Source organism: Penaeus monodon, chromosome 10 (genome assembly GCF_015228065.2).
Source record: "Penaeus monodon isolate SGIC_2016 chromosome 10, NSTDA_Pmon_1, whole genome shotgun sequence".
NCBI classification, from domain to species: domain Eukaryota; kingdom Metazoa; phylum Arthropoda; class Malacostraca; order Decapoda; family Penaeidae; genus Penaeus; species Penaeus monodon.
In genome coordinates, this window is record NC_051395.1 from 18,714,221 (window position 1) to 18,721,720 (window position 7,500).

Genomic DNA, 7,500 nt, shown 5'->3' on the forward strand with positions numbered 1-7,500 from the left:
TTCATCACATCGAATGATTCTTTAAAACATGAATCACCTCCCTCCATTTCCCTTTTCCCTCCCTCCCCCTCCCTCCCCCTCTCTCTCTCCCTCTTCTCTCTCTCCTCTTCTCTCTCTCCCTCCTTCTCTCTCTCTCCTCTTTTCTCTCTCCTCCCCTCTTCTCTCTCCCCTTTTTCTCTTTTTCTCTCTCCCCTTCTCTCTCTCCCCTTCTTCCCCCTTCTCTTCTTTTTCTCTCTCTCTCTCTCTCCCTTCTCTCTCTCTTTCTCTCTCTCTCTCTCCCCCTTCTCTCTCTCACTCTCTTTCTCCCCTTCCCTTTCTCTCTCTCCCCCTCTCTCTCTCTCCCCCTCTCCCCCCTCTCTCCCTCTCCCCACCTTTTCTCCCTCCTTTTTTTGTATACCTCTTTTCATCCATCTTTCTCCTTCTCTCCCTCTTGATTTGCCTCTCCCTATTTCCGTTCCTCCCCTTCTCCTTCTCCCGACGCAGCAGGATGCAGCCTCCCCCAGGTGTGCGAAAAGGCCCCATCAGGGAACTTAACTCGATCCTCACTAAATCGCACTGTACTCAGATCCCTTACTCATCTGTACAACCGAAGGGCGATTTGCCAATACTCTTATCCGGGACTTTCGGCCTTTCCGTCTTCTTTTCCGGTTTGGTCTGCAGGGCCCTCGGTAGGAAAGTGGCCAGCCTATCTGCACAACTTTTTTAGATTGAGGGTCAATATTGTTCGGGTTATTTGTGTTACACCTAACTTGTAATGTTTATGAAGGAATCTTATATAGATACGAGTGTGTGCAAATAAAAAAATAGTGATAATCATACATTTTACATTCCTCAAAACCCCAAAATTCCCACGTGGGGAGACCAAAGTAACTGCAAGGGAAATGGCAGAGGGTCAAAGGCACTGTGGAACATCTCCCATGAGAGTCGCCTGCAAGGTCAGAGGTCAAGCGGTGCGGGCGAGCGTGGGCGAGGGACGAGAGGGACGTCTGGGGTGTGGGGAGGGTATGGGCAGCTTGGCGTTGTGTGGAGGGCATTTCTAAATATACCTCCGTATGCCGCATCGCGGAAAGTATATGCGAATTGGTCCTCATATTTCCAACTTTCATTCACTCTGGTCATTCCAGATTATATTCGAAAATGTGCAAATCTTATCACCCAAACACAGATCCGGAAACGTGATTACACCTGTTCCATAGCAAGCTAAGTTCACCTAGCATAACTGCTTGTGGTAATTCGACGAGCAACAGCAACAGCAACAACATTATACAAAAAGTGAAATGAAAAACGTCTCTCATGACTTTCGATCGCACGCCCCGTGATAATGGCGGCGCCGCCTGCGACAGCCCCGCGAGGCAGCCTTTCCCGGTGACGCGGCTGGAGGGCGTCTTTTGAAGCCTCCGAGGAAATGGAATTCCAAGGCGGAAACTCTGCTTGAAAGCACAGGTCATGACATGCTTGGGAGAGGGGGCTTCTTGCTCGATATGCTATTTCTGTGTCCGCTTATGCGTGTGGCATGGAGCGGCAAAACTTTCTTCTGAGCTGCCGTGCAGTCCTACCGCGGAACCCGACCTATACACGATGTGCCACGGGGCTCGGGTCGGCGAATATTTCACCTGACCTTGATCATTCGACAAATGAAATATGCTTCATAACTCGTTTTCTTCTATCACCATTACCGATAATGCTACTTTTACTGATAATACGTACGACTACTATTTTTGTTCTATTCTCTCTCATACCTCTACATCTGCCTTGTGCATCTCTTTCGTTTCCTACATCACTCTCTCTACTGTTTATTCCCTTCCCCTGTCTCTCTGTCTCTTTCTGCCCATTCTCCCTCCCCCTTCTCCCCCGCTATTCTCCCACTCTCATCTTCCTTTCCCAGTCCCTCTCCTCCGCCTCTGATCTCACTACCACTGAACTCTTGCCTTTTTCTAAATCTATGGTTTGGTATTTCTTTCCACGCCGTTTCCAAGCGGATTTCCCGTGGATCCGGGAAAGAAGCCGGTGACGTAGGAGGTGTGTGCGCGCATCCGTCATAAACGACGTCACAAGTGACGCCAAGGGAATGGCGCACCGTTTCCCTTCGAGGGAACGTTCAAAATTTCCCATGTGACCAACTTTCAAGTTTCCATCATCGGCAGAGCAAAAGGTTTCGACATTTCAACTTGATTCCATATTTCTGTGTCTGCCAACTGTTCCTTGCAATTATGCCTATACGTGCACCCAGTAATTGTTTACCCGGATGAATAATTTAAGAGCGTCGAAACTTCGCTAACGTCTATTAAAACCTAATCATGTTCCCTCCCATCTATCAGACTTCGAGTTAATAGCATCAAAAGCACATTTAGTCCTTTGTTTGTCCTTTAACATACTGCACATTCGTCTTCCAAACCAAAAACAAACAAGCATTCCGACTACTTATTTTTACTTCTAGTCTCAAAGCACCGTAAATCACTAGTAATGAATACTAGTTATATATTAACACCTCTCTTTTAGTTATACGTTAACGACACTGCTTGCAAATTTCCCGACTCCAAAAAATCACAGTTCATCAAACCGTTCACCCCCCCCTCCACACACACACCACACATCTTTAGAATACACACTTGGTCGCTGCGTCCTAAACTTGCCTCCCTTACCTGTGCGACCTTTCCCGACCTGACGCGTTCCCGCTCATTAGGGTATTCACGACTCCACGACCGAGAGAGAAAGAGAGAGAGAGAAGAGAGAGAGAGAGGATGAGGAGAGAGAGAGAGAGAGAGAGAGAGAGAGAGAAGAGAGAGAGAGAGGAGAGAGAGACGAGAGGACAGAGACGAGCAGGGGACAGAGCCCAGAGACAGAGACGAGCACAGAGACAGAGGAAGGACAGAGGGAGAGGAGAGGGAGAGGGAGAGAGGAGATGGGAGAGGGAGAAAGAGAGAGAGAGAGAGAGAGAGAGAGAGAGAGAGAGAGAGAGAGAGGGAGAGAGGAGAGAGGAGGAGGAGGGAGGGAGGGTAGGGAGGGGGGAGGAGGGAGGGAGAGGGAGAGGGGGGAGGGGAGTGAGAGGGACGAGGAGAGGGAGAGACGACGAGAGAGAGGAGAGAGAGAGAGAGAGGAGAGAGAGAGAGAGAGAGAGAGAGAGAGAGAGAGAGAGAGAGAGAGAGATGACGAGGAGAGAGAAAGGGACGAGGAGAGAGAGAGAGAGAGAGGAGAGAGAGGAGAGAGAGGAGAGAGGAGGAGAGAGGAGAGAGAGAGAGAGAGAGAGAGGGAGGAGGGAGGGAGGAGGGGAGAGAGAGAGAGAGAGAGAGAGAGAGAGAGAGAGAGAGAGAGAGAGAGAGAGAGAGAGAGAGAGAGAGAGAGGAGAGAGAGAGAGAGAGAGAGAGAGAGAGAGAGAGAGAGAGAGAGAGAGAGAGAGAGAGGAGAGAGAGAGATAGAGAGAGAGAGAGAGAGAGAGAGAGAGAGAGAGGAGAGGAGAGAGAGAGAGATAGAGAGAGAGAGAGAGAGAGAGAGAGAGAGAGAGAGAGAGAGAGAAAGAAAGGGAGAAAGAAAGAATGAAAAAGGAGAAAGAAAAGAAGAAAGAAAGAAAGAAAAAAAAGAGAGAGAGAGAGACAGACTGACGGACAGAGAGAGAGGAGAGAAGAGAAAGAAAGAAAGAAAGAAAAAAGAAAGAAAAGAGAGAGAGAAGAAAGAAAGAGAAAAAGAAAAGAAAAGAAAAAAAGAGAGAGAGAGAGAGAGAGAGAGAAGGGGGGGGGGGGAGCAACGTGCCCACCGCCCACAACTGCAGCTTGCGTGCGCGGGGGGTCGGCGTGCAGTGGCGCTGGCAATGCAGTTTTAAAGACATCCTCGTCACCAGTAGGAACAGGGTTCTTTGCTTACCGAAAACGAGTTTGTTATTATGCGACTCTTGACTTCACGACCACTTGAGCACGAGGAGGTCGTCTCAAAGGAGAAGTGTTCTGGGACGACTCCTGGCCCGGTCATGACGATTTTATTGCGCGTCCCTTCGGGCAGTCGTGACTGCCGTGACAAGGATTAGCTCATGTTGTGCTTCTCGCGTTTCGTTTCACTGAAACACCGGGGACAATGAGTCACGGGCCTCTGCAGCTCCTTTCCTACAAGAACAAAAGGCTCGCAACTTCACTCGTAGCTTACAACTTTGACATTTCCAAACTTAAACGTGGGGGGGAAAAACCGTCCGTTATATACGAAACGTAGTTGAACTCAGAGCCGTCATTTGCATTTCCCACCCACTCTCCCTTCCAGTCTCTTCTCTTCTACCTCCCTCTCCTCGCATTTCACTCCTAAATCCCCTCCCTCTCTCTCTTTTTCTCTCACCAACATCACCCTCACTCCTTTTTCCATCTCTCTCAATCCCTCACGATGTTCTTCTCCCCCTCCTTCTCCCGCTCCTCTTCTGCTGTTCCTTCCCTCTTCCTCTTCCCCCCTCTCTCTCCCCTCCGCCCTCCCCCTGCGCTTCCCCTACGCCTGCTCTCGAGATGCCTCCTCCGTCTCGCGTCGCACAATTATGTAGTCTCGAGCACACTCACTCCCACGTTAATCTCTCTCGAGACTTCACTCACAGTCTCATCAGCCTTTACCCTTCTCTCTTCCTCCTCTTTTTTGACATCCTATTTTTCTATATTTCTACTTATTCTTTTCTTTAACCAGTTTGTCTTTCATCGTCCATATTTATCTGCGGTCCCTGGGAATGTTCTCCATTATGCATGCAGGGCCTTCCTACTCCGGCCTTCCTGTCCTTTACTACCCCCAAGTTTTGCTTTTCTTCTTTTCGTTCTTCTGTTACTCATTTTCCTTATTACCATTATCATCCTCTTCATTACTATAATTATTGTTATCATTGTTATTACTCTCTCTCTAACTTATACTTCCATCTCTCCTTTCGTCTCCAAACCTTCACTTACGTTTCTTTAACTTGTTTCATCTTCCATTTCTACCTTTCTTTTTCTTTTTCCGTCACATTTCTACCCCTTCCCCTCCCAGTGTCTTTTTCACAATCTCTTCCTCATTTTTTTTTCTCCTTCCACCTCTTACTTCTCATTCTTCTGAGTCTCTCTCTTCTTCCGCCCTCGCAATTCCCACTCAGTCTCACCTTTTTATACTTACTACCTTGACTACGCCTTTCCTTCTTTCCTCTGATTCAGACTAATTTATCTTCTCTCCCGCCTTTCCCCAACATCTTTGGCGTTAAATCTTCATCTTTTTCGTTATTCTTCTCTGTTCTTATTCTTTCCAGTGTAGTATTTGTTATATCTTATTTTCTATCTTCCATATACGCTGTTTCTCCACACAAATTCTTAATTTCTTCTTTCTCTATCTCTTCTCCCATATTCACCGAGTACTGCCCTTTGGCCTCTTTTATTCCTCTTCCTACTCGCCTTCCCTTCCTCTGTACACGTTCCCACCGTCCCCATGTTGACAGGAAGTTTTACCGAACGTTCAATGGGCACGGCGAGGCTGGGAACCACTACCCTCCTCTTTTTTTGTTTTCCTTCTCAACACCTTCACTTTCCTTTCTACCGTCGTCATTCGTTCGTCAATGTTGCCTCTTATGATTCCATCTTCCTCGCTTACACCTTTGCCTTTATCTCCACTTCCAACTCCACCTCCGTCTCCACTTCCACCACCTCGCGCGCCTCAGGTATAAATAATCTTTCGAGTGTTTTATCGGCGTTTCACCTCGGCCAAACTCGAGACGGTATATTTTTTCCTCTCCTCTTCTCCATTGCCTCTTTTTTATCGCTTTTCTCTCACACACACTCTCTCTCTCTCTCTCTCTCTCTCTCTCTCTCTCTCTCTCTCTCTCTCTCTCTCTCTCTCTCTCTCTCTCTCTCTCTCTCTCTCTCTCTCTCTTCCTACTTCTAACACTGACCTCCTTTTCCGATTATTTGCTTGTTCTCGATTTTTCTTTTACTCTTCCACGCGCTGCGTCTTGTGCTTCCGCAATCCCTCGTCTCCCTTAAAGCGTTCCTGATTTGACTTCCATGAGTGCCCTACGGTCCCCCCTGAGTTCCTATGATGGCCCGCCTGCACCAACGTCTCCGGTTCATTCGATTCCCCGTATACCCCAGGTTTTACTTTTTCATGTATCCCATGTATACCTATTTCTTCTTTCAAAAATACCAACAGCCTCAACTTAGGTGCTCCAAATCCGGCTCATCTGTTCAAGATCCCCGTAAATGCCGAGGGAACCTTGAATATGGCCCGAGACTAGTGTGTCTTCTCTAAGATTCCCCGTGTGTGCTCTGGGACTTCCTCTATGTGTTCTTGGATGATCCGTGTGTGGTGCAGGATCCGCTGTGTGGGCGCGAGGATTCTCCGCGTGATCTAGCGTCCTTACCTCTTCTTTACGTGGGGCAACATTCAGTCCTTGCTAAATAGGAGTGCCTGTAACGCCTGTTACCGTGTAATACCTTAATGGCGTTTTCACAATCTAAGCGACCTATCCTGCCGATACAGTTCCAAGCCTGAACAGAGCCTGACTTTTCCCTTGGTCCTTCACTTCCCAACTGAAGCCCTGTTAGACACCACCACGCGACTTACGATTTGTAAGATGAACTGCCCTTATTTGGGAGACTTACCTGGGATTACTTGATGCGTGTGGGACTCCTTTAGGATTCTCTCACGGACTCTTGACAGCGCACCCTCCGTCGATGATTACATGGTAAGAAACACTTAATACCAAATAACAGTATTTTCTTTCTTTTTATCTATCTGTTATCTATTTCCTTATCGGTTTTTGCTCCTTTTTCTTAATAATGTCCTTTTATTCTCTCTAAAACTCAAACACACAGTCTCCGGAAAACAGGCCTTAGCACATGGTGTGTTTGGCAGGAGACCACAAACGTTGAGAGTCGGCGAGCGTCGGGCGGGACAGCACACACTAGAAACGTTGTTGGCCAGAAGGAACCACTGAACAGATTCACATTTCACGGACAAGTATCACATTTCGCTTGCACAGCTGGCCCGGTTGTCTGGCTGGGAAGTCAGTGACGCCGCGATAGGGGACTTGGCATCCCTTGGCTGGCACTCCCTCGCTGGCGCTGCAAGAGAAAGAGGAAAGCGAATTAGGGGCAAGGAGGATAATGGAGTGAGGGGCGCCTGTCGCACAACACTGGCCCCTGATTTGTCTAACAACCCTTATGCGCGGAGATTATCCTTCGCCCCTCTGTATAGGACCTGCTTATGCTCTGTGATCCTCTTGCTTCCATCCCACAATCCTTCTCATCCTCTCTACCTTCATCCCTCACTCGTCTCCCTTTTTCACAACATCCTACTTTACCCCCCCCCCCCCCCCGCTCTCTGCACCCTTCTCCATATCCCCGCCTGCCTCTCCCTCCCTCCCTCCCTTCCTCTCTCTCTCTCTCTCTCTCTCTCTCTCTCTCTCTCTCTCTCTCTCTCTCTCTCTCTCCTCTCTCTCTCTCCTCTCTCTCTCTCTCTTCTGCTCCTTTTCCCTTCCCCTCCCTCCTCTTTCTCTCCCCAATTTCATACTCAGCCTGC

At 48.4% G+C, this 7,500-nt stretch overlaps 1 protein-coding gene across 2 annotated transcripts in view; it reads right to left on the reverse strand.

The window, feature by feature from the left end:
• Positions 1-7,500, reverse strand: part of LOC119577907 (ras-related protein ced-10-like) — a 61,897-nt gene that overhangs the window by 13,534 nt on the left and 40,863 nt on the right. Inside the window, exon 2 of one of the 2 annotated variants that reach the window (XM_037925572.1) lies at positions 6,582-7,043. The exons of the other annotated variant lie outside the window; for it this stretch is intronic. The gene's annotated coding sequence lies outside the window, so the exon portion shown is untranslated. The remainder of the gene's footprint in view (positions 1-6,581; positions 7,044-7,500) is intronic. 2 annotated transcript variants of the gene reach the window in all.